This window comes from Cavia porcellus, unplaced genomic scaffold (genome assembly GCF_034190915.1).
Source record: "Cavia porcellus strain 051 isolate PalLab524CR breed Dunkin Hartley unplaced genomic scaffold, mCavPor4.1 scaffold_2, whole genome shotgun sequence".
Taxonomy (NCBI): Eukaryota; Metazoa; Chordata; class Mammalia; order Rodentia; family Caviidae; genus Cavia; species Cavia porcellus.
The window spans coordinates 75,118,916-75,146,323 of record NW_026947485.1 but is presented as its reverse complement, the minus strand read 5'-3'; the positions used below and the strand labels follow the sequence as shown (position 1 = coordinate 75,146,323).

Below are 27,408 nucleotides of genomic sequence, written 5' to 3'. Positions count from 1 at the left end.
CTCCTCTTGCACAGAGTCCTGTCTCAGGGCAAAGGCGCTGCCAGCTGGCACCTTCTTCTTCATTGAAGTTTTTCTTTTTTATTTCTGGGCTTCAATTCACACTTCATATTCTTCTTGGGTCCAAGGGGCCCACTTCCCTCCTTCTTGTCTTCCTCACAATGCTATGATTCAGTGTCTGGACGGTGACTCTCAGAAAGTCTCTTTTCTCTGCTGCTTACTGCTCCATCTTCCCCAAAGTCCTAAATTTTGTCATCTATTAAACTCTTGCAGTCACAGGAAAAAGGCAAGAGAAAAAAGTCAAGTTAAAATTTGTTTTTTTGGTGTTGAGGATCGAACTCATGACATCACACTTGGCAGGCAGGCGCTTATGCCACTGAGCTAAATCCCCAACCCCAGTCAAGTTAAAATTTAAAAATTGTGGAAAAACTTTAAAAATGAAATCCAATATTGACAAAAGTGGCCATTTTATATATAGAAGTGTGGTAGAAGTGTGAATTAATACACTTCTTTCGAGATGAATTGGTGACACAAGTTTTAAGACTTTTAGCATATTATATATTTTGACCAGTAATTCCACCTTTAGGAATAATATTTATCAAAATGTATATATAAGATCACTCATTGAATTATAAATAACAGCTCTAGTAGAGCAGATTTAGTGTCTCTCAAGCCCACATTGCCCCCCTCTTAAGGGGTGACTTTTCTGTAGTATGAGACCTTCAGCACTGATGTTGAACTGTGGACCCCACCTCAGAACAAAGGCTGTGATAAATTGTTCCTCAGCGAGCTGGGCCAGTCAGGGCAAAGTGGAGTAGCAGAGAGGGTGTCTCTGCCACTATCAGCTTGCTGTGATTCCTTCTACTCCATGTATGCTTTTGCTAATGAGAAGACTACCCAGAGCAGAAAAGAAGTACAAGATGGAAGAACACTTTCTTAAATAGAAAGAAAGGAGTGAAAAACTTATGAAAACCAAAAGGGTTTATGGTATTGGGTGGATAGCATTAAAACTGAGCATAAGTTTTAGTTCAATCAAAGCAATGCTGGAAATCAATAATGAACAGCGTTACTGTGACAATGATCTTTCATGGTCAATGACCTTGACTCAAAATCCTCTTTCAAGGAAAGTACAGGAAGGAACTAATCAGTAGCTGAGGGCTCCTGGTTAATTCATTCCCTTTTACTTCCATGACCAAATCCCCAAGAAAAGCAACTTAAAGAAGGAAAGGTTTGTTTTGGCTCATGTTTCAGAGGTTCCAGACCATGGGCTGTGGGCAAGGAGACCATGGGAGCAGCTGAGCCAGTGTGTGGCCCAGAGGAAGCAGAGAAGAGCAAGAGCCAGAGAAGGGTGAGGCCAAGGTGTGGCCCTAGGCCATCTCACGACCCACTCCCTCCCCCTGGGCCCCATGTGTGGTTTCATCAGATTTCAAGGATGCCATCAGTTTATGACCTCATCAGTGGCTTAACCCGCTGGATGAAGCTTGAGCCCTCATGACCCAGTCACTTTCACAAAAGTTCACCTGCTGGCATGAGATGTGGGGCATGTTTCCAATTCAAACCATAACATGTTCTGTTTCCATGGCTCTCAAGGATGCTGAGATTGGAAGAAATATGTCAAGACTGAGAAAGGAAAATTAATCTAAAAAATTCATTTGTGGTGGTATGTTTGCTTCCTAAGCCTGCTATGGCAAAGTACCACAACCTGGAAGGCCTAAGTCCAAAATTAAGAGGCAAGTGGGACTGGTTCCTCTTCCTCTTTGGGGCTCGGGGAGGAAGCTGTCCTAGTGCCTTGCCTGGCCATCTGTTTGTTGGCAAGCTCTGTCATTACTTGGCTTACAGCGCCCTTCCATGCTCCACCTCTGCATCATCAGGCCTTGTCCTCTATACGCCTGTGAGCCCATCTTTTTCCTTCTTATAAAGACATCCATCATGTTGGATATTCTGACAGATTGCATCAAGTTTTTGATATTTCTATTTCTTGATTCTTTTTTTTGTTGCATTGCTGAAACTTGAATATAACAGTAATTGTAGTAGATCTCCTAACCTAATTCTATTATAGTGGAAATTCTTCTATTATTTTAGCATTACACAAGATGTTTGTTGTGAATTAGTATCTTTTATGAGGATGACAAAATTTTTAAATATTTTCTGAGGTTTTAGTATCATTAAATATTTTGGGGTATTAATTGAGATGATAATGTCTTTATCTTTTAATATGACAATTTCCCAAATTATATTAATATATTTCCTAATTTAATGCCACTTATGGATTCCTGGGAGAACCTTTCTTGGTTGGGGTTATTACTTATTTCTGGATTAACTTACTAACATATTATCTGAGATATTTTATTTCATTTCTGTAGTAATATGCTAGTTTTTTAAGTGAACATCTATTCTAAGCCCTGAAATACTTTATAATTCTGAAATTATCTCCAGAATTCATAAGAAATCCCATAACACTGAGTCAGATGTCATTGTTATGAAGAATGTGAAGCTTTTGTTACCTTTTCCACTTTTTCTGTAAATATTAGTTTCTTTGGGTTTTCTACTTGAAAACTTAAGAAATTTAAAGCACTATAAAATATTTTATCATTCAAAACTAATATGTAACGAATATTTTTAAAATCCATTTTATTCATATGTAAAAAGTGTTAAGCCCCCCACCTCCCGAAAAAACAAGCCCCGTGATGTTGTCTGTTGTCAAGAAGGCGGGGGCAAGACGACTGTAAAAGAGCACTTTAAGTTGGTACCCAGCGGCACAGAGCAGATGGAGTTTGCAAAGCTGTGCAGCTGAGTCAGAATTTTGACAGATTTTTATAGCACATTAACCGAGTGACGTGACAGAGCAGGAATTAGGAAGGCCTTTGTTTCCCTTTGCTTGAGGTCAGAGACATTTCGCAGTTGGTGGTTAGCCCTTTTTTTTTCTTAAGTTACAGTCCTTGGTCTGCTAATTCCAGGAACATTTGTTTCTCACAAGGTGAACAAAGGTTGACACAGCAAACAGGTTACTAAGGTGTTGATGCATACAGAACAGTATGGTGAGACCTCAGTTAATTTATAACTAATTTATAACAATGTGGTCGGTGCTCCAGATACATGATTACTAGGGCAATAAGCATAGAGCATAACAAAAAGAAAGGAAGAAGAAAGAAAAAGAAGAAAAGACTACAACAAAATTTTAAAGTACGTCAATCAGGGTAACAATGGTACATAAATGCACATTGTCTCTCTAAATTGTAACATATATTTTTATATATAACATATATTTTAACCTGTTAGGTTTCTTTGGCAAGGTGGAAAAACTGAGGCATAAAAGGAAAAAGGCCTTTATTGTGGGCATGAGAGGGCTGCAGAAGAGCATAAGATCCCTCTGAGACAGACAAAAGAGCCAGCATCAGTATTGGAGGGACAGCTGCTGTTTGCAGCCCACTGCCATATTGGGCAGGCACCACATTGGGCCTGACAGAGCTTCGTATGGCCGGAATCCATCATTCCCAACTTCATCAAATCTAAACATTTTGCTTAATTTTAAAAATTGATATAACTTTATAAATTGATATAAAATATACTGACGCATTCTCCAGCCCAACTCTGCCCCTGTCGTCCTCTCCCCAGGTGCTCACGGCCGAATGTGGTTCTCACAGTCTTGTGCATGTGTCACATGCCATTTGTATATGTCTTTATAACCAGTGGGTAGCACTGAGTAACTGGAAATGTTTTCTAAATGTTTTCTAAATTTATACAACTGTAATTATATGTTGTGTAGCTCTGTACCTTACTTATTTTTCCTTTGATATTTATTTGTGTAGACACATGAAAGTGAGCTCAACAGTCCTTTTATGAATGTAGTATATTTATATAGGTTTTCTTTTCCCCAAATAGTCTTGTCTCTTGGAACTTACAACAGAGTTTCTGTGGAATTCATAATTAGAAATGGAACTGTTGATCAAAAAATGTCTTAACTTTAGTAGTTCTATAATGGAAATTTTATAGCAAGAAAATTTAAAAGTAAATCAGTAAACTGTTATTGTATTGAGACAAGTTGTACTCACCCTGCCTGTCACATAATTAGACTGCTAAACCTAGTCAGCCTTGTCTGCCTGTGTCTGGTTGCTTTTTGTCAATAGTCTAGTTCTAATAGACTAGCCTGCCCTAGTCTAGCTATAAGAACTATATTTCCCCACCTAAGAATTAGCCTGTTTTTCTAATATGCTTCAAGATCTTTCTACCTGGAACAAGGACACACTTAACTCTACTTGTCCTACTCAGCACCTCCTTTTCCAGAAGTTCCCTGCCTCGTAATAAACAATTCCCTTTAGTTAATTCTGCCTGACAATGTATGACTTAATTCATGTAACCAATTATAAGATAACCTGCCATCAAGTTTTATACTTCCTGCTTACAATATATATAAGTTTCTGTTTCACTCAGTTGAGGCTGGTGATTTGGAATTGGTTCCCACCAGCCCACCTACATAAAAGACCACTGCCTTCCAAATGTTTGGGTGCCAAGTGTGTTCCTTTTGGTACAGGACTGGGTTTCTGCAACAGTTTCAGCCATGTCTTTCCCCAGTGTTCACACAAATTTATATTCCCACAAGATGTATGGGTGCCCTGGTTTTTCCACATCTTTATGTTTAAGTTTTTTCAACCTGATGAGTGTGAAGATGTCCATGTAAGAGAAAGGCAGAGGGAGAGCTGAGCACAGAGGGAGAAGCACTGTGACATAGGAAGCAGAGAGAAGCAGGCAGGTACTACACATTGGCTTTGAAGATGACAGCAGGGCATGAGCTAGGATGTGCAGCTCCAGAATCTGTATGAGGCAAGGGAAGAGACTCCCCTAAAGCTCCAAGGGCATGTGGCCCCACTGCCACTCTAACCTTGGTTTGCGAAACTGATCTGAGACTTGCCCCTCTGGGATTGTGAGACAGAAACATGTGTGGTTTCAGGCCACCATACTTGTGGTAATTTGTTACAAAAGCCATGGGAACCAAAATGGTGCCCACTGCAACTGTTGAGCTATATAGCCCCAGATCCGGGTGGTGCATCATGATAAGGCTTACCATGTGTTTAGGAATTGGTTGTGATTCCAATCTCAGGACTGGAAAATTTAAATCTCTTGACATTTCAAATGAAAAGTTATTTAAAAACTTTATGATAGAGGGCCATATGCCCTGGTTATTGTCAAAAATATTTTGCAGAGGCTTGTGGAAAATGGCAAGCAGTAAACAGCAACAATTCAACCTCTCCAAGATTTGGAGTTCAGATATTGGAAAATAAAAATATTTTGTTGACATGCTCCTAATGGCATTATTGGTGCTGACTACTTCATAGAACTTTTTTTTTGGTACCAGGGATTGAACTCACAACCTCATGCTTGCCAGGTAGGTGCTTCTGCTGCTGAGCATCCCTGGTGACATGCTTCCATTAGAAAAAGGAAATACGAGTCTTGAAACCCTGATGGAAAACATTGTAAAAGATGTGTTTATTGTATTAGGGTTATTCCTATGTACTTCATATTTACTGGAGGTGAAAATGCCTTTTCCGGGCTGGAGGTTTAGCTCAGCGGCATAAGCGCCTGCTTTGTAAAGCAGGCAGTCGTGAGTTTGATCCCCGGTACCGATAAAAAGGAAAAAGACCAAAAAAAAAAAAAAGAAAATGCCTTTTCCTTTTGGGCAGTGCCACCCAGTGACTCATGTCTGCTATGTAAATGCTTTACCACTGAGCTGTATTCCTAAGCCCAAAAGCATTTTATAAAAATTGTACTTTCTAATTGATTGTTGATAGCACAATTAATTTTTTAATGTTGGATTTATATCTAGAAATATCATCCATCTTAACTTAATGGCATTTTTATATTGTTGCATATTATTAGAAGATATTGATTGTCTTTTCCTGTTGGTGTTTTTCATGTTTTCTTGTGTCAGCTAAGACTGCTGGTTCAATGTAGAACATAAGTGGTGATAATAGTAACTTTTATTCATGAAATTAGAGGGAATGATTTTAGCATGTTACCATGCAATAAGATATCTGATATAGAATTTACAATATCTAGTCTCCAAAGCCAGGTAATGCAATCCGGAAATCCCAGAGTGTAGGAGGCTGAGGTAAGGGAATTGCTGTGAGTTTGAGACCATCCTGGGATACACAATGAGTTCAAGGACAAACCAAAATATGTAATCATATCTTATCTCCTCCTGTCCTTCCCTCCAAAAGAATAACTCATCTCCAAATAACTCCAGATTATCTTGGCCTAATGATACTCAAACACCAAATCTGGTGTGCTGTAAGAACTGGGGAGAAAGTCCAAATTGTTTCTGTCTTTTCTGTCTTGTGACCACCTTTCAAACTTTGCTGTAGCTTCTAATTTTTTCCTGTCAGTTCCTTCCTGATTCCTGGTGACCTGCTTTCTCTTTCATTCTTCCACAAGTTATTTTCGGGTATCTGCATTCTAGAATTTGTAGAGACTGAATTTTGCTACACTGCTCTACCATCATATTTCCCCCTCTCAGCTCTTTTTTGGGAGTCAGGGGTGCAGGATGTTTGCCTAAAATGTGTGAGGCCTTGCGTTTGATCTCCTACACTAAAATGCACAGAGGCAACCCCATAGAATTCTTATCAACTAGAATAATTTTTTCTCTTCTTGTACTGTATCTAGACCCCGGGGCCATCTACATGCTAGGCGGGAGTTCCACTGAGCTACATCTACAGCCCGATTTTTCCTAGTAAGCCAAATTTGGTTTTGTTAACCCTCGCTGTTGTATGATGTTTTTCAGCTAATAAATTGTAAGATTGAGAACGTTGTGTGGTGGATATAACATTGTAGGAGAAGCATTATTTTCTGATTTTTTTTCTTTTGAGACAAGGTCTTGCTATGTAGCTCAGGCTGGTCTTGAACTGGCAATCCTCCTGCTGCAGCCTATTGAATGCTGGGATGATTGTCTTATTTTCTGATTTAGCTCATTATTTCCTTACTTTTAGTTAGTTCTTTTGTTTTTATTCTAAGTTCCTTTCTAACATGTTAAATTGCACAGCATCCTATTTTAGCTCATGGGTTACTTTCTCTCTTCCATCTCCTCTTCTCAGTCTTCCCCTTCCTTGTCCTCTTTTATCCCTTCCTCTTCCCCTCTTCCTACAACTGTTTTCCAACTTTTGTCACACCTGCTGAATGTCAGCTGTAAGTCTAATAACCATTCCTTTGAAAGTACCGACTTCCTGTCTTACTGATTTCAAGACGTTCTGTTTGCCTTGAGTGTTCCACAGTCCCATTAGTGGCATAATGGGACTGTGGGTTTATTTTTACTTCACTTCTTGTGATTTGTTAGATCTCCTGAATCTGTGGTTTTGGTTTTTAAAAAATTCGTTCTAGAAAATTTTCAGCCATTTTGTTTTTCAAATAACTGCATTTTCCATACCCCTTTACCCCTCTTCTTCTGGAACTGTGATTGGACTTGTGCCATTACTTCCTCACTCTGCTCTCCTTTTCTTCTTTTTCATAATCGTCTGTTTGTATTTTGAGTAATTCCTTTACATCGACATACTAGTTCACTGGGTCTCTTTTTCCTGGCATTTGCAGTTGAACATTTTTATTGAGCTTTAAATTTCAAATCATATATATATATACTTTTTGGGGGGGTACTGGGAATCAAACTCATGACCTCACATCTGCCAGGTTATGCCACTGATCTAAATCTCCAGCCCTCAACTAGTACATTTTTTACTTCAATGGTTTTATATATTTATTTTAAAAACTTTGCTGTAATTTTACAGATTTTTAAGCATATTAAGATATTTATTTTGAATCCTGCACTAGATAATTCAAGTATCTAAACTCTTTTTAATCAGTTTCTCATTTTTTATTTCTAGCTCATACTTGCACTGCTTTATTTTGTAGCTTTCTTTTTTTTCTTGCTTTCTTTCTTTCTCTTTTCTTTCTCTTCTTTCTTTCTTTCTTTCTCTTTCTTTCTTTCTTTCTCTCTTTCTTTCTTTCTCTCTCTCTTTCTTTCTTTCTTTCTTTCTTTCTTTCTTTCTTTCTTTCTTTCTTTCTTTTTCTTTTTCTTGGCTTTTGGAGAGAAGTTCTCTCTATGTAAACCAGACTGGCATCAAACTAATGATCCCCCTGCCTTAACCTGGGGGCTAGAGTGCAGATGTGTACCACCACACCTGTTTTGTTTTGTGAATTTTTAATGTGAGCTTGTATTTCTTGGAGCTCTTTTTTAGAAATTCTTTGAGGCTTAGTTAAAAGTAGTATCTCCATTAAAGAATTTATTTTGTTTTTGCCAGGCAGCTGTTAGCAGTTTCAACTTAACAGACATTTAACAGCCACCATTGGGGAGGTCTCTCACTGATAACCAGCTCAGGTCCAGGAGGCAACTGGAAGCCTCTCCCCATGGCGCATTCTAGGGGCCATCAGGGAGCCAGTGCAGACTGGGAAAAGCAGCATCCAGCCTTACGCCACTGCACCCAATGGCTAACATTTGATACCTGTAGCCGGCACTGACTGGCCAGGTAAACCAAATGGTCATGCTTCCGAGAAATTGTAGCCAGTGTGGGAAGTGCCTGGGACCCATTACCTGCTTGTCCAGAAGTACCCAGGAATACATCAAGATGAAGAAACAAAAGGCAGTTTCTGGCCTCCAGCCCAAGCAGTACTGGTCCAGGGAATGTAAACATGGAACAGACTGGGAGTTACACACCTGACGTTTCTGAAGTGATGGCAACTGAAGAAACAACATCATGGAGGCTGTAAAAGAAATTAGAACAGATAAACTATCTCAGATGAAAGAAGAAATGAAAAACATAATAAAAGAATTGCTAAGCACTTCTAAAGAAGACATAGATTAAAAAATAGAGTAGCATAGGAAGATGAGGAAAACCTTGAATGAATAATATAAAAAAGATTTAGAATACATGAAACAGATTCAAAGAGATTTCAGGAAATTAAAAACTCCATTGAAAGCTGGCAAAACTGCTTAGAGGAAACTGACGGTAGAATTTTAAACCTTTAAGACAGGTTTGCAACTTGTGATCACAAAAGGAACGATCTCTTACAAATAACAAGGAATCAGGAAATAAAAATTCTATGGCTGCAAGACTATGCAAAGAAAAGTAATTTAAAAATAATAGGTGTTGGGCTGGGGATTTAACTCAATGGCATAAGCGCCTTCCTGGCAAGTGCAAGGTCGTGAGTTTGATCCCTGGTACAAAAAAAAAATAGGTATCAGTATAATCACAAGTAATATTAAAAGCCTATTTAGAGAAGGAATAGCAGAAAACTTCCCAAGTATGGGAAAAAGATTTGATAAGATAAGTAAGGCATGTAGAACTCCAGTTAGCCATAACCAAAATAAATTTACACTCAGACATATAATCAAGATCCCAGATATTCAACACAAGAACAGAATATTAAAAGCTGTTAGAGAAAAAAATAGGTCGCCTATAAAGGAAAACCCATCAGAATCACTGCAGACTTCTCAGCACAAACCATCAAGTCAAGAAGAATCCGAGCTGAACTATTTTAAGTCCTGAAAGAAAACAACTTCCAACCCAGATTTATGTACCCTGAAAAACTATCTTCCAAAATTAATGGAGAAACAAGATACTTCCACAACAAAGAACAACTGCGGGAATTCATGACTGCCAATCAACCCCACAAAGAATACTGAAGAACACTCTAGAGAGAGATAAAAATGACCATGGTCCAGGAATAGCAGCGAGGGGGTTACCACGCTGAGTAGACAACTGAGTGGAGGGGAAAAGTAAGGAGTCAATGGCAGGAAAGATGCATGTCAGAGATAAGCCAATGAATGGCCATAACCATAAATGAAATGATCTCAATTCACCAATAAAAAGAAACATAGGCAGCGTGGCCCAGAAGACAGGATCCATGTACATGTTTTATACAAGAAACATTTAACACAAAAGTAAGTTCATAGACTGAAAGTCAAAAAGTGGGGAACCAGAAAAAAGTAGGGGCCACTTGCCCATCAACTGCAGAATGGATAAGAAAGACATGGCGTTTTTATACAATGGAAGGCTACCCAGCTATAAAGAAAGATAACCTCGAGGCTCTTGTAGGTTAATGGATACAACTTGAGATCATGCTTGTGGATGAAATGGTTCAGTCACATGGGTGAACATTGTGTTGTCTCCCTTATGAAAAACTAAAGGAGTTAGTGGGATACAAAATGCATAATAGATATTGTGAAAGTGAAAGGGGAATGTGAATGTCTAAAGAGGGAAGACAGTGGCCATTGTTAATTTATTATTGTCTTTTGAAACCCATATTGTTTTCATTGTTCTGTTTAGTTTGGTTTTATTCTGTTTTGTTTGATTTTATTATATTTGATGGCATGGACAGCTATTTCACAGATAACAAAATATATTATGGTAGTCATTATTGATTTCCTGTTGTCTTGTTTTGAAGCACTGTATTACTTTCATTGATTTTATTCTGTTCTGTTTTGTTTGATTCTATTATGCCTGATGATATGAGCAGTTATTTTGAAGATAAGAGGCATTATGGTAGCCATTATTAATTTCCTTTTATCTTGTTTTGAAGTCCTGTACCAAGTTCACTATTTTGTTTTGACTCTATTCTGTTTTATTTCATTTGGTTTTATTCTCTTGAAAATAAAAAAGAGACACTTAACAAAGCAGAATGCAGCAAATCTTCAAAAAGATTATACACCATGACCAAGTAGGGTTCATCCTAGGATTGTAAGAATGGCTCAGCATACATAAATCAACGGATGTAACACATCACATTAACCAAACCAAAGACAAAAATCACATGATCACTTCAATAGATACCAAAAAAGCATTTGACAAAGTTTGACACTCATTCATGATAAAAACCCTGCAGAAAATTGGAATAGTTATTACCCCAATTTGATAAAAGCCTTCTATGACAAACAAATAGCTAACATTGCTAAATGGTGAAAAACTGAAAACTTTCACTCTAAAATCAGGAACAAGAAAAGGATGTCCATTATCACCACTCTTATTCGATGTAGTTCTGGAAACATTAACCAGAGCAATTAGATAAGAGAAAGAAATAAAAGGAATAAAGATGGGAAAGGAAGAGGTTAAATTGTCATTATTTGCAGATGATATGATACTCTATAGCAAACCCCAAAAGCTCCACCAAAAGACTTGTAAACTTAATAACCAAATTCAGCAGTATAGCTGGATATGAAGTCAACACTTAAAAATCAATAGCATTCCTGTACAAAATCAACAAACTCACATAGAGGGAAATTAGAGAAACCACACCCTTACAATAGCATCTAAAAAACTGAAATACTTAGGAATCAGTCTAACAAAGTAAAAGATGTAAACACTGAAAATTTCAGTAACCTGAAAAAAGAGCTTGAAGTGAATAGCTGAAAATGGAAGGGTATCCCTTGCTCATGAATAGGAAGAACCAACATATGTATAACAGTTTTGGGCCTTACTCCCAAAACTGTTATACATATTTAATGCAATTTTATTCAAAATATCATTATCATACCTCATAAAACTATAGAAAACACTCCTAAAATTCATTTGGAACTAGAAGAGGCCTAGAATAATAGCAAAAGTAGTTCTGGGCACCAAAAACAAGTCAGGAAGCATCACAATCTCTGACCTGAGATTATACTACAAAGTTACTGTGATCAAATCAGCATGGTACTGGCAAAACAAAACAAAAAACAAACAGACCTAAAAATCGTGGAACAGAATAGAAGATGCAGACACAACCCCAAACATATTTAGCCACCTGATCTTTGATAAAGGAGTCAAACATGTTCACCTGAAGGAAGTTAGCCTCTTTTTTTTTTTTTGTCTTTTTCATTTTCATTGGTACCGGGTATTGAACTCACAACTGCCTGCTTGCAAGGCAGGTGCTTATGCCGCTGAGCTAAATCCCCAGCCCCGGAAGTTAGCCTCTTTAATAAATGGTTCTGGAAAAACTGGCTTTCCACATGCTGAAGACTAAAAGTAGACCCATATCTATCATCATGCACTAAACTAAAGTAAAAATGGTGTAAAAAGTAATGGATCAAAGATCTAAATATTAAAACAGAAACACTAAATTTACTGAAAAAGAAAATAGCTAGAAATCTTGAAGATGTAGATATAGGTAGAGACTTCATGACCAAAACCCAGACCACACAGGAAATATTACAAAAAATCAACAAATGGAATATTACCTAATTAAAAATCTTTTCACAGCAAGAGAAACCATCAAGAGAGTGAAGAGACAACTCACTACATGGGAATAAATGTTTGCCATCTGTTCCCCAGACAGGATTACTATCAAGAACATATAAAGAACTAACAAAACCCTCAGACCTCCCAAATTTAGAGATTCAACCCAAAAATGGACATCTGGGATCAATACATACTTCCCAGGTGAGTAAATATAAACAGCAAATAAATACATGAAAAAATGTTCAGTATCACTGGTTATTCAAGAGATGCAAATTAAAACAACACTCAGTTTCCATCCTACCCCAGAAAGAATGGCTATCATCAAGAAATCAACCAATAACAAATACTGGTGGGGTGGTGAGGAAAAAGGAGCCTTTCTGCACTGCTGGTGGGAGCACAGACTGGTGCAACCACTGGAAATCAGTGTAGAGATTCCTCACAAACTAGGATTAGAGGTCTTATTCAGCCCTTTGTGGGTATCTTCCCAGAAGAACTAAAAACATCATACCACAGCAATATATGTGCACCCATGTTCATAGCAGCACAATTAGCAAGTAATAGAAAAATCTTAGCACCATAATTTGTAATAGCTAAATCTTGGAAATAACCAAAATGCCCATCAATTGCAGAGTGGATGAAAAAGATGTGATATTAAAAAAAAAGAAAGAGAGAGGAAAAGAAAGTGCTCTAAAGGATATAACTGCATGTATATTTAAGTGTGTAAGATAGATAACCATATTACTGAGTTTTTGTTGGATTATTGAACAGTCTCATTGTTTGAATGTCCACTTTGTATGCTTTAATTTTGTAACTTGAACAACTATTTCTAAGAAGACAATATGTAATTTATTAACTAGTGATTTCTTACTGTTTTTTGAAATTCTGTATTACTTGTACTCTTTTTGTTTTTTTCTCTTTATTTTAAAAAAGATGTGACATTTTTGTACAATAGAATATTACTCAGATATAAAAAAGATGATCTTGAGGCTTTCAAGAATCATATTTATAAATATCATTGCATCTCTAGTGTAAAAAGTAATAAAACTGTCGAGTAATAAAGCCTAAAATGTGTAATTGCTACTGTAAAAAAAGAGAGGACAAGAAAGTGCTCTAAAGGATAACAATATGCAGTGTATTAATTATTTTTGCTGTCCTACTAGCCTGTTTTGAAACTGTTTTATTGTTGTTTTTATTTTTTTAATTAAAAAAGAGACAACAATAAAACACATTTTTGACTTCAGATTTAATGGCCAACCTAAATAGGTAAATTTATACTGCATTGGAAACCATTTCCATTTTTATAGTTTCAGACAGAGAAATTTTCTTTCAATGCAAAAAGGGGGATTGATTTTTACTTTTAATTTACTTTTATATTGGGGGTACAATCTTTCAGTAGTCCCAGTCTTATGAAGGAAGGAGATTTTGTTTTTGTTTTTGCTTTTTAAATTATATTTTCCACTGTCAGAAGACCCCAGCCTTTGTATCCTTTCTCAGTAATCCATTAAATTCTGAAAAACAAAATTTGCATTTGTCAAAGTTTAGGAAATGTCTTTGGGGCAAAAGCTGGTTGATAGTCAACTTACTTTTTTTAGGTGAATGCTTTTGCTTATTTATTTATTGGGCCTCAGACTGTTCCTTATTATCTTGTTAGCTTACTGAATTTAATAAAGATGTTTGTAAAGATTTTACCCAGCATTTAAAGGTGTTTTCAGTAAGCTGGTTGCTTAGGGTATTAGTCTGCCATGCTACTAGAAGTGGAAATTCTAGACTGAGATTATTAATTGTATTATGAAATTTTTGTTCTACATACTTATGTGTTTGTTATTTCTTATTTTTAAAATAATTTTTTTTTTGGTACCAGGGATTGAACTCATGACCTAGCACTTGGCAGGCTGGCACTTATGCCACTGAGCTAAATCCCCAGCCCAATAATTTTATTTTTAAAGGAGTTTTAAAGAAAAAAACTGCAAGCCAGGAGTGGCAGTGGCAATGTAATCCCAGCACTCTGGGAGGCTGAGGCAGGAAAACTGCAAATTTGGGTGACTCTGGGTAAATTACTGACTTAGCGAAATGTCTCAAAATTTAGTTTAAGATAGGGCTGGGTGGTGGAGATATAGCTCAGTGGCACAAGTATCTGTCTGGCAAGTGTAAGGTCATGAGTTCGATTCCTCACACCAAAAAAAAAAAAAAAAAAAAAAAAAAAAAGAGAGGGCTGCAGGCTGCTGATGTAGCTCAGTCCATAGGACCGGTGTTCAATTATCAGTACCAAAGAGAGAAAAAAAGATATTATACAGAGTTACATACTCTGCATTCATTTTCCCCAATATTATCAAGTTATGTTAATGAAATACATTTGTTAAATAATCAATAATGATACATTTTTATTAAATAAAGCTCACAGGTTACTCATGTGTTTTAATCGAAATGTCCCTTTTCTGATTTAGGGTCCCAACCAAAATACCATGTTGTATTTACTTGTGATATCTCCTTCTGGTCCTCTTGATTCTGAGAGTTTCTCACACTTGCCTTGTTTTTGAGAGTCTTACCTGTTTGAGAAGTACTGGTCAAGTATTCTTGATCTTCAACTAGGATTTGTCTAATGTTTTACTTCTGATTAGCCTCGAGTTCCTGGTTCTGGGGAAGAACACCACAGATGTTAAGTTCCACTCTATCCTATCCTATTAAGAGTGTATATTATCAATATTATAATCATTGATGCAGACTTTGTTTTTTGAGACAGAGTCTCACTACATAATTCAGGCTGGCCTTGAATTCACTATATACCCCAAGCTGGCCTTGAGCTCATGATGATCCTCCTGCTTTAGTCTCCTGAGTGCTGGGATACAGGTGTGCACCACTCCTGGTGATGCACTTTGACCAACTGGCTGAGGTCCCATTCTCAGAAGTATTGTGTTCAAATATAAAGGTCCTCTTCATCCTCCCTCTGCTGCCTGTGGCTGGCACCTGAGGAGTGGGGAGTTGTCTGCCTTCAGGAGAAGGAAGAGCTCATAAACCATTTGGAATTCTACATGCGAGAATTTTCTCTTCTCCATTTATTTATTCAGTCTCTTATTTACCTCAGTACGAACTCACAGATATTTACTTTATATATATGATTATGATTCGTTATTGCTTTCTTTATTGTTCAAGTTTTTCAAGATTTAGCCCTGAGCAACTCTGCTGATTGGCTTGTGTGTCTCTTTTACATACCTCTACCCTTGTAGACTCTTGTTTTCTTCCTTATTCTGATTTGTTTATTTCAGCACAGTTTACTTTCTGGTGCTACAAGATGATCCAGGTTTATCTTACATATTTCCTGACCCACTTCTAAAACTGGCCATTTCTTCCAGTAGTATTGGTTCATCTCACTGCAGAATGGGATTAAAAACCAAGACCTGGCACTATGTGTGGCCAGTGTTTTAAGATGTCTTTGCCCCCAGGCCTCCTCAGTGCTAAGAGCAAGGAAACACATACGATTAGCTAAAATGCATATCCTTACACCTGTGCGTATTTTTTGGCCTGTGCATTTTTATAAATATGGCCATGTGTGTCTATGTCCACACTGCTTTTTATGTATTTTAACTTACTTAGTTTATGGATTTCTCAGAAATAGGTTAACACATCTATTAATGATCATGTACTTTTAAATTTCTCCTTATATTTCTTTTTCCTTGATAAACTCTGAAGCTATGAGTTAAATGTACGGAATTTTGAAATGGTCATCACTTTAGAATGATTTGAACTTTTATTAATGTGAAATGTTCTTCTTTGTCACATGTAAAGTTTTAGCCTCAAAATCCATATCCACTTAACACATTTAAATATAGTACATTTGACCTTCTTTCCATAGTTATCATATGTGTGACCAAGAAATATATTTAGTCTTCAATGCCAGTTTTTGGTACACAAATTTTGCACTCCTTGGACTCTTATAACAGCAATGTTTTTGATTCACATGTGAGTTTATATGAATGAAGTTACTAAGGATGGGGTACCAAATACCTTTGGGATGGAGCAGTCACCCAGAAGAGAACAGATGACTGAGAGCTGGTCTCTGCGAGTGGGCCACACAGGAAATTCTGCACAAACCCTTGAGCACTAAGACTCGAGGAGCTTTTGGGTTCCCAAACACATGGGGGTGCTACAGGTGCAGCCAGGGAGGGCGGAGGAGCTCTGCCTGCCTCTGGACCTTGCCTTGTGCCTACTGCTTTCATTTGGCTGTTCCTGAGCTGTGGCCTTAAGAATAAACCAGCAAATGTGCGTGAAGTGTGTACTGAATTCTCTGAGCCACTCCTGCTGGGTTACCAAAGCCCTGGAGAAGGTCCTGGGCATGCTTGGGTCACAGCTGGTGAGTTAGAAATACCAGAGGCCTGGGATTGGAACTGGCACCTGAAGTCAGCATAGGAGTTAGCTGACACTGATTCCAGTTAAATGTGTCAGGACTGAATTAAATTATAAGACATCTCTAACGGTTTTAGAGAGTCAGAGAACTATGTGGTATGAAAAACCCCATATATCTGATGTCAGAAGTGTTGTGTGAAAGTGTACAGAAAAGAGGTTTCCCAGAATTTCTTGGTTTTTTCTTTTTTTAAGAATTTGCCTAGGGATGAATCTTGTAAATTGTCTATGGCTGTCAATTAGTTTCTGTATTAGCCCACCACAGAGGCTTTGACTCAGTCATGTTTTTTCTGATGTCTCCACCTAGTTGATTTCACATTCTCCACTTGCTTGCGTTCTTTTATCGCCTTCATCATCCTCATCACTTCTATCAGATGCTGACTCCACAGTTTGTATCTAGTTGTTAGGAATTATAGATCTTAATTCTTCAATGGCTAATTTTAAATTTTCTTTTTTGAGACAGAATATCACTATGTAGATCAGGCTGGTGTTAACCTTGTTATGTAGCCCAGGCTGGCTTAGAATTCATGGTGATCCTCTTGCCTTAGCTTCCAGAGTGCTGACTACAGGCCTGTGCCACCATGTCCAGTTTCTTAAATTTTAAGTGCCATGTCTAATTTGTTTATCAACTCCCAAAACTAACCTCTGTTTGCTTTTTCTGAAAAAGATTATGAGCCTTAGAGTGCTTTTATTTCCATCCCCACTTTAACCATCTCCACATGACTATCTTTTTATCTTTGCAAATCTGTTTCCTAAGATCTTGTTTCCTTATCACTTAAAGATTTTATAAGTATGAATGTTCATAATGTTAGGCAAGTACTGTACTGTGAATTACAGAGTTACATTCACATTTTGTCTTGCTCTTACTCACTAAGATAAAACGTTTACTTCTCTCTGTCCCTGTTACCATTAAACTCGAGAAAATTGGTGAACTCATTTCAGGACTTGACAGTTTCTTTTTGCTCAACTGGACTTCTGTGTATCTCTGGCTACGTACTGCAGCTGATATCTGCGTATGCATTTTACAGCATACACACAAGGATTAAGAGTACCCGCTGCACCAAGGATTCTTGTGACCTGCTGCACCCCATGTTAGCACCCCAAGAGTGCTCCTGGCTCCGGACTGCCTTTTCTAACCACACTGTAAGGTAGACTGAGTTCTATCATAGCCCGGGAAAGTGCCTGGAAAGATCCTCAGTCCTGTGTACTCTTCCCCTCTGCCCTCTGAAAAGATACATACCCCAAACTCACACTTATTTCTAACAACCTCCCCCAAAGTTGGACAATTATTAGTCCAACACTAGAGGGCCACTGGACTTCCCTGTGACTGCTGTGGGCAGAGGGGCCAAACTGTTGAGAAGCTTTTCTGAGGTCCACAGGTTTGGTTTTGTTTCTGGAGAGTTATTCCTATGTAACCTAGAGTGGCTTTGAACTCACAATCTTCGCTTTCACCTCCCAAAGTGCTGGGATTACAGCACCTCCGCATCCAGCTTTCTTCATCTTTCAAACTTCCTCCACATTTGAACCCAGAGACTTTTTGAGATGATTCAAGCATTTTTAAAAGACCACTAGGAAAGTACATGTGCTACCCATAGAAAAGAGATTAATAAAAAGCTGAGGTGACATAAAAACTGCTCTTTTTAAGGGAGGCACTTGTAAGTGCAGTTTTTCTTACATGATCATTATTTTGAGGGAGAATATTTGGGTGAATGTTGGACTTCACAAATGAAGCTCAAGACAAAGAGCTCTGACAAGGAGCAGAAGAGGAAAGCAATGTTCTGAATCCCGAGAGGCAGCAACTGTGTCAAGAGGGTCCAGTGAAGACTGAAAGGCTCCACAGAGGACCAGGCTGTGAGGACAGACCTTGCTGACAGGTAAAAATGACTGGGACTGGGCTTCATTGTCAGAAAAGTGACACCTTTTTTCTCCAGAGATGTCTTGGGAGGATAGGCTGCTCTCTTTCCAGGCTGCTTGAACGTGGTTCAGTCATCTGCTCTCTGCAGAGCTCAGCTTATGAGGTACTAGACACTGTCTCTGCACCAGGGGCAGGACTGTGTGGTCACCCAGGCTCGTTATCCTAGCACTCAGATGGCTGAGGCAGGCGGATCACTGTGAATTCGAGGCCAACCTGGGGCCTGGTGAGTCTGAACTATACAGCAAGACTGTTTCTCAAAAAAATAAAAGTAAAAATAAAAAAAGTGTAGCCAAGTGGATATTGTGCTATCCCGTTATACAATAAACCCGAGTGAATAAATTCATAAAGAGAAAAGCTTTGCTCTGGTTTGTACTTTCAGAAGTTTCTGTCTGTGATTGATCAGCCCTCTTGCTCTGGGCTGAGATGAGGCAGCACACGATGGCAGGAGTGTGTAGAAAACCAAAGTCCATCATTTCGCTGCAGGGAACAAAAGGAGAGCGAGTAAGAAGCATGAGTCCCCTACTCCCCTTTGAGCTTAGCTCTCCATCAGAGCTTATCGACCTAAAATGGTCCCAACTCCTAAAAGTTCTGTCACTACTCAGTAGCATCAACTTGGGGACCAAGTCAGGCCTTTGGAAGATTTAAGGTCCCCGCTGTCACAGACGCGGGCATGGCTCTGGACAGACTGAAATGGTACAGGTCATTTGGAATATGTGTGCCGAGTTTCAGAGGCGCCCAAGGCTTCCAAAGTGGTTACAGCATTTCATATCTTACAATGTGTCCTTTACCAACATGCCAAGAGGCCCACCTCGCGGCTTTTTTTTCCACTTAGGGGATGCCTCTCCAGGCTGGTACAATCCAAGAGCTTCTGCTACTGACCACAGTCCTGAGTGGGCAATCCTCCAACAAGGGTGCAAGTGCTCCCAGTGCCTGAAATAGCTCGAGCACAGGCCCACAACAGGTGCGCGTTGCGTTCGTGCGCAGGCCTTGGGTGGCACAAAGCCTGCTCGGTGTGCAGTGAAGGTGAACCAACACTCTGGCCTTGGGTTTCCTAGCGCTGCACTTTTGTTTCCCCAGCTGAGTTCGGGGTGGCCTGAATCACACTGAGCAAGCCCTTTGCCTTCTCTGGGCTCAATGGCAAGTTTTATTTGTCCAGAAAATTGTTTCAAGTGCATTTAAATCGCATTTCATGCAGGGAAAGGAGATGGGCGGCACGCAGCTCCTGGCTGTTCAGTAAATCCTATCCTTTGTTCCTGTCCTCTGCCTCTTGCATGTTGTCTGCGCAGCCCTGAAGGCTGTGGAGTGAGTATCCCGGGAACAAGTTGCTGAGGAGACCATGCTCCCCCAAGTTCGGACAAGGAAACGCTAAGGTGAGGCTCCCTGGGCGTGTCATCTCGTGAAGTAGCTCAGAACGTCACGGAAAGGTTCAGAGAGGCCAGGAAGATGCCGGCTGTCTCACAGCTAATGAGCTGTGCATAAAGATCACTGAACCTTTTGCCTATTTTTACTTAATTGTAGCAGAGATGATTCATTAGATGGTTATAAGATATTTGCTGTCCTTTGTGATAATTAACACTCACTGTCACATGGGGACCTTGCATGTCCTTACACCCCATGGAACCCAGGGAAATAGAGAATTTTATTCAAGAGCAAATGATTAAAAGCTGACTAAAATCACTATTCCAGTAGCTTAAGGTGTGCAGGTAGGACCAAAGCAAGGCTCTGCTCCTGCTGCATGGCCCAGCGGAGTTCGAGGGGGCAGACAACAAAAATAAATTTTCAACAAACAAGTTTTAACAAATATTTTGAAACAAAACGCGTTTAGAATGATTCAGATACAACTAGCCAAAATGAGGGAAAATTTCAGTCCCAACAAAGTGTCTGACTTTAGTCAAGTAGCTGCATGGAGAGCAGGTACAGAAGGCTCTTGCTTATACTTGTCACTGATCTAGAAAGGGTCAAGGAAAGCAGTTGAGGAAATTATCTCACCCAAAGTTATTCCAAAAAGTCTTCTTAAGGAAAGATCCATGAAATAAGAGTGTGCTTTCAGTTACACAGAGCATGATATATACCCTAATAAAATCACCTCTTTCAGAGTCACAGGTAACTAAAAACGGTTCTAGAGAGCTGCCAAGCAGCAAAAGCAATTTTACTCCTGAGCAAACTACAATTCCTCAAACACACCATCAGTAACTCCACACTCTTAAAATGTCTAATCCCAACTTTTTTCCTAACAAACAGATTGAGAACCTTGAATTCTACATTGGCTCACAAAGAAGCCTCAGAACACAGTTAAGCCCCAGCTGGCTTACATAATTCTGGAAGGTACGGAAACCCCCTAGATCCATCTATTTTTTTTTTTTTTTTTTTGTCTTTTTCCTTTTTATCGGTACCAGGGATCGAACTCACGACTGCGTTCTTGCAAGGCAGGCCCTTATGCCACTGAGCGAAATCCCCAGCCCCTTGAATCTATCTAGAACAAAGGCGATGAAAGCAAATAAACCAAACCAAACCAAAACAAATGCTTAGAAACTCTTTATACCTGTGAACCTCTTCTCACACCAATCACTGCCACCCAAAATGACCAGCAACCAGTACATGTGGCCAAAAAGGGCCAAGTCGCCTTGCCTCACCACGGCACTGATGACCTACTCCTCACAGGACCCAAATGACCCACAGTGGGTCCAAAAAGTGAAGGTCCTTACCTCACCCAAATGTCACCAATAAACAACCAAAGAAAAAAGTTCAAATTGTGGAGTGGGGCCCAGGCATGCACTTTTCAGGGGGAGGCCGTGGGGCCTGTGGCGGGAAGGCGGACCTGCAGGTCCCCCGTGGGTGCAGGCAGCCGATGAGAGTCCGGCGTGCAGGTTCCTGGGGCGCGACCAGCGCTCAGCAGGGCGCCTCAGCCCTCCCTCCAGCTTCCAAGGACCAAGCCTGGTCCCCGAGCTTGCGGGACAGCGTCCCCGGCAAACAGCACCTCCCCTCGGCGCCCTCTGTGAGTAACACACCAGCGGTCCGCTGAGAGCGCTTCCAGAGGCGACCCAGCCCGACCCATCCCGTACAGACGAGTTCTGGGGATGCGATCCGGGCACTGGTGAGCCTTTTAGAAGCTCCCTGCGGATCTGCCATCCGTCAGTTTCGCAGCCGCATCGGGGCAGCCGTCCCACACAGAGGGCCAGGCTCCGGGAAGCACTCGGGGGACAGCCGGGCGAAGGAGGCAGAGAGCGTCCGCGGGCCCGCCCTCGCTCTCCTCCGCCCGCACCCGCGCGCCCCTCCCTTCACGTCCCCGCGTCTGCTCCCCTGCGCGGGGCCAGGGGCGCTCCTCCTGCAGCGCCGCGCGACGGAGGGCGGCGGAACTGCGCCCGGGACGCGGCCGGCGCGGCTCGGCCTGCAGGGGGCAGCACGTGCCCGGCTCGCCGCGTGGCGGTCGCGGCCCCGCGCTGGAGCTGGGCCTCCCGGGAGAACACGAAGGCGTCGCGCTGAATTCCGGGCGGCTTTGCGACCAATGATCGCTCGAACTCGGCGCACCGCGGGCTGCGCGGCCACTCACGCAAGGCCATGGCTCCGCCTCCGGACGGCCACAGGAAAAGTTCTGCCGCGAGCCCACACGCCGGCCGGCGGTGTGGCCCCGGGTGCCCCCGGGCCTGTTCCGCCCGCGGACACGCAGCCATGCGCCGCAGAGTGCGGACTGGCCGGGACGCAGCTCTCATGGCGCGTGATGTGGTTGATTCTCAGCTGCTCTGTCTCTTTTCGTCTGCCTGGCTCTTCCTTTGTGCAGTACCCATCCATGCACACACACCAAGGACGCCCACCCGCACGCGCGCACACACACACACACACACTGCAAGCACATGCGCGCGCACACCCACCCACCAAAAACAAGCGCGTGCACACACAGACACCAAGGACAAGGGCACACACCAGCCCCACCAAGGACAAGCGTGCACACCACCGCTCCAGGACACGCTCGCTAACACCCAGATGGTTCTGATCCTCATAACCCTTAGATGAGGCTTTCGCTGTCATGTTTAGTCATCCAGTTGAATTCATACAGCTAAAATGATGGGTTATTTGTGTATCTAAATCCGTCCGTCTAGCATGCTGCTTTCTCTGTGTTTTTAGTATTAATTCACTTTTGACTGACACAAAGCTAGATTTTTGACATACAAAACGATGTATGAGTCATGGAGTGGTACGGGAATAATTAGTGAATCCATTACATTGAATTTGTATCATGTTTGCCATACATGATGTTTACATTCGTCTTAGGAAGTAAGCATGTATACTTAATATATCTTGATTCTTTTTATTCCCTTTCCCTCTCTCATTCTCCTCCCTCCCTCTGTAGGTCCTCTCAACCACCACAATATCTTTTTTCTTTTTCTTTTTGTCGGCCTATGTTTGGGACACATAATGGTGAATTCATTGTGTACATTGTTAGGTTTGAGAAGAAGGAGGATGGGAGAAGGAAGGGAAAGAGGAGGGAAAGAGGGGAAGAGGTCCGTGGAAGGAGTGGAGTGGACTGCCGTGAAAGTAGTGGGCCGCAGTGGCTGCAAAGATAAAAAATATAAAATATAAGTAACCTTTATTTTGGGAATGCGGGGAGAGACCCCCCCCCGGCCCCCGGGGCGCAGCATCTCCACCCCGGGGCCAGTGGTCTCTCTCTGGAACACACTCTCCCTTTCTCCTTCTTCTTCTTCTCTTCACGTGGAGTGAGGCCCATAAGTAGCCTCTGTCTGGGGTGGACCCCAAGGGGCATTAGGGATGCACAGGTACTTCATTGGCACACATTTGGCGCCAGAAACAGGTTCTTAGGGATGGGGGTATAGGGTTACAGGCAAATCTATGGGGGCGGGGGAGGCAGGAGCCCCCTAACTTGGCTGAGGCTTTTCCTGGTTACAGTGTCTGGTCTGGGCCAGCAACTCTTTCATACATGTACATGACACACATCTTATAATTTTTTATGTCTACTTTCTCTCTCTCCTTTCCCATCTCTTGGTCCCCTCCTATTTGCAAAAGATCTAGTTCCCTGTTCCTTCCATCAGGCTTTGGTTCTGCTGTTTGACTTTGTTAACTTTGGGAGTCTAGTGTTTGAGTGTTGAAAAGCCTGTCTTCTAAGTACTATGGGACACACAGTAAGTTACAACACCTGAAATTGCTCCTCCTAGCCAACTCTAACATTATAGGCATCAATAGGTCCCTGTGGTGGTTGATACATTGTGTCAACTTGCCAAGTTTAGAAGTTTAACTGAGAGACTCAGCAGGAAGCTAGATTCCTTACTCTGTAAATATACCCACAGTGTGCAAGAGGAGGGCATTGAGATTTTGTGAGTGCTACCCTCAGCGTGGTGATGGGGTGGTAAGGTGTTCTGTACAACATGAGGGAAGAAAAGAAGGCTGCTCCTCTCCCTGTCTTTCTGGCTGCTTTTTTCTGACAGCAGTTGGGCTCTGGAGAACTCCACCAACACAAGACCAGTGTCTCACGTGCCAGCGCCACCTATGTTTTCAGTTAGAATGGCAGTTATTAAACTATAAAAACACAGTTACCACAGTCAAATGACCCAATGAAACAGATAGGTTAAGGCTCAGCTGACAAAGTTTTCTTTTTGATACAAATCCTACAGAATAAATAACCACGTGATTCTTTAAACAAGGTGAACAAAGCCATCAAAACAAAAGAGCACAGGAAATCCCCCCATACTTCACCCTGTGCTTCTTATCAGAATGGCCTTTGACTGTCAAACTCTGTGAGTCTGCTTAAACTTTTGGTGAAGTCCTTTGCTATTAAGAAATGCTTCAGAAACAAATCCAAGAAGTAATACATTGCAAAAGGCCTTCCCTGAGAGAGCAGTTAAACATTTAATCCTGTCATCATCCCTGTGAACCTGTGTGGGTGTGTGTGGACCAAGTGGTGGTTTCAGCCATACAGCCTCAGAAGGGACACCTGTTGGCTGCCACTCTTCCATTCTGGAACATGTGGTGTCTCCAGAAAACACTGCCGCCGGTCAGCACTAAGTTCTGTGAGGTCTGTGGTCCTGGCTAATTTGCATCTGCATTACAGGGCTTGAAACAAACTTAAGAGAAAGGAAATTAATAGGTATTTGCTGTTCGAATGAATTTCTGGAATTCATCAAAGGCCATCTGCTAGATTTTAATGTAGATGGAAACATGATTTGAAGGAGCTTAGGTGTCAGCAAAACTTACTGGCTAGAAAGAGATGAGTAAAGAAGAAGGGGAATGAAGATTTTCATTTTTGGAGCTCGTCTTGATATTTTTGAGCTTATCTGTAAAGTCCTTAATCCTCATTATCACAAAGGGCCACAGGGAACAGGATTCTGAGAAAGAACTGACTCACAAACATCTTTGCAGGCACTAGAGATAGGGAAGGACAGCTTTCCAATCTTGTCTTTGCTATCTCTGTCCTAGTCTTTCCTTTTTTGTTGATTTTGTCTGACTTCTGAACTGACACAACTGTTGGAAGAAACCTCCCTGTGCCACAGAGCTACTGCTTTCTGGGTAGGATCAGCCTTTCTTGGTTATTTAGCGCAGATGTCTACTCAGAGCAGGTTAACCTCTCCTGTGCTAGGAGTTGTGTGGCTGGGCTGAGGACAGGTAGCAAGAGTGATCCGAGACAGGGTCAGCACACAGGCGGGGGCCATTCTGGTCCCTGCAGTCTGGATAGCTACTGTTTCAGGCACAAGAGGAGCTGAGAGCTCACTGCCAGGCAGTCAGGGGCGAGGCAGGCCTGATGGCAGGACTGCAGAATGCAGGGCCACATGGGTCCGTTTGCCACCTCAGAGCTCTGGATGCTGAGGGCCTGTTTCTGTATGTTGAAGGCATACAAAAACATGTTTCATGCTGGCTTCACCTGACCACATAATCTTAGAAAAGTTGAGAGCAAGAACTGCATTTTCCAGAGACAATCTCCTCAGCATTGGGCTGAGTATGTAACCTGTGTGGGAAATGGTAGGGCGGGTTCCTGTTTACCACAGCACCCTTAGGCAGGGTAGCATCCCCTGGATTCGAACTGTGGACACCAAGGCAGACATCTCCCACGATAGTGGTTTCATTAGTGGGACAAGAAATGTGACACACCAAATCCTAGCCCTAAGCCAACACAGTCAACTGTGAAGTTTAGATAGACAGCTGACAGATTCTGTTGAGACTGGTAAATATCTCTGCCCTCTGCACCATTGCAGAGGAGAGGCTGAGATGGCAGAAACGTACTGGAGTTTCTCAACAGGGCTTTATTTTGACTCTTTCAGCAAGGACTTAACCAGCTCAGTCCATGCAAGGAGCCACTCCATTGGTCAGCAAAGTCCTGATGGTCACCCTTGATCCTCTGAAGCCCAGGATCAGGCCACCTAGGGCAAGATGACACAATAGCTCTTGCCTCCAGACCCTCACACCAGCCCATGCATGCCCTGAGCCTGCGAGTTGTCTCATCCTGAAGGGCTCAGATAAGGTCACATTTCCCCTTCTCTTTGTAAAGAATTCAGCTACTGGGGCTGGTGTAGCTCAGTGGAAGACTGCATCCTTAGCATTCATGTCTGGAGTTCAGGCCTTGGGATCTAACAATATAACAAGAAAATGGTCAACTTTATTGGCTGCTCTCTGAATGAAGTCCACAGTTGCCTAATCAGCGAATATAGGAAGTCCTCACATGTTTTAACCAATTTCTCTCCACTCTTGCCTGGATTCAGCCTGCCTTTGGCCCACCATGCAGCATGACTCAGTCCTTTTCCTCCCCTGTCTGCATCTGGGAAGTGCTGGGCCCAATGGACTGGGCCATGAACTGTCACAGGGAACCTGCAGGAGGGCCTAGCTTGGGACTGGGATCCTGCACCAGGCTCCAAGGAACCAGATTGAAAATCAAATCGGAGTCGAACGTGTTAAACTTTCTCATCACACAAAAGTGCAGCTCTCTGCCAGGTTAGAGAGGGGAGCCAAATTATCCAAGTAGACCAGTTTCTGTTATCACACACAACAAGGCAGCCATGAGACCTTAGTCTGTGTATGAGAAACTTAACCAGAGGTATCTTCATGTTAAGCAAGCATCCATTTGCTATGCTCTGTCAGAGGTTTACCAAGAAGGGAACTTGGAGTCCACTGGCCAAAATTTTGCTTTTTCCCTTCAGAGTTTCCTAGACTTTGCCTGTTTATCAAACCAGTCTTCATGCCCAGGCCACAGCAATGTGCATTCGTTTGCTGAAGGGAGTGGTGCCTGATTGTAGAAGAAAAAACGACGTCAATTCAGACCTCCCACTTGCTTGTCATTTTTTTTCTGCTATGTCCGAAGCACTCTTCTCCTAACCTTCTGACTCCATCACCGTCTGGTGCCTCCCTGACTGCACCAGGCCTTCCCTGCGAGGCTGGCGACTGCTCAGGGCCATTCATTTTCCCGTGCTACAGAGTCCTGCACAAGGCATGAGGCCACAGCGGATCCCACACCTCCTCCATGGCTCCGGTGGCCTCACTGTGCTTAAATGTCAGGTATTGACAAGATCGTAGTTGTTTATGATCAAATATCATCTAACCCCAAAGTGCCTTCTAATCACCGTCAGGAGCTGCACTGCGTTGCTGTGAGGCAGACAAGTCAGTCAACAGTTGCATGAGGAGTGGGGCCACAGTTCTGCCAAGTGCTGCCCAAGGCGATGCGAGGCTGGGCCCTGGGCTCTCCCTCCTTCCTGCACTGCATCCCACCCTTCAGGTCCAGCTCCTCTTCTGAGAGTCCTCTCCTGTCCTGTGCACTGCCACCTCTCCACTCCACAGTGACCTTTGGAAAATGCGAATCTGCATGTCACCTCCCTCTGAAACCCCTCCATGGGGTTTACTGTGCCTGGGTCTCTCCTCGCCCCTGGAAACTGGCCTCTCCCAGCTTAGTCTTCCCTTCAACTCCCTCTC

At 41.8% G+C, this 27,408-nt stretch overlaps 1 protein-coding gene across 3 annotated transcripts in view; it reads right to left on the bottom strand.

The window, feature by feature from the left end:
- The window catches only part of Wnt8b (Wnt family member 8B), a 58,763-nt gene extending 36,935 nt beyond the window's left edge, over positions 1-21,828 (bottom strand). The window contains exons 1-2 of one of the 3 annotated variants that reach the window (XM_063243951.1): positions 21,210-21,828; positions 14,738-14,825 (exon numbers count right to left, since the gene is read on the bottom strand). The gene's annotated coding sequence lies outside the window, so the exon portion shown is untranslated. The remainder of the gene's footprint in view (positions 1-14,737; positions 14,826-21,209) is intronic. The other 2 variants (XM_063243970.1, XM_063243959.1) reach the window with 2 other exon arrangements.
- Between the last annotated feature and the right edge of the window lie 5,580 nt (positions 21,829-27,408).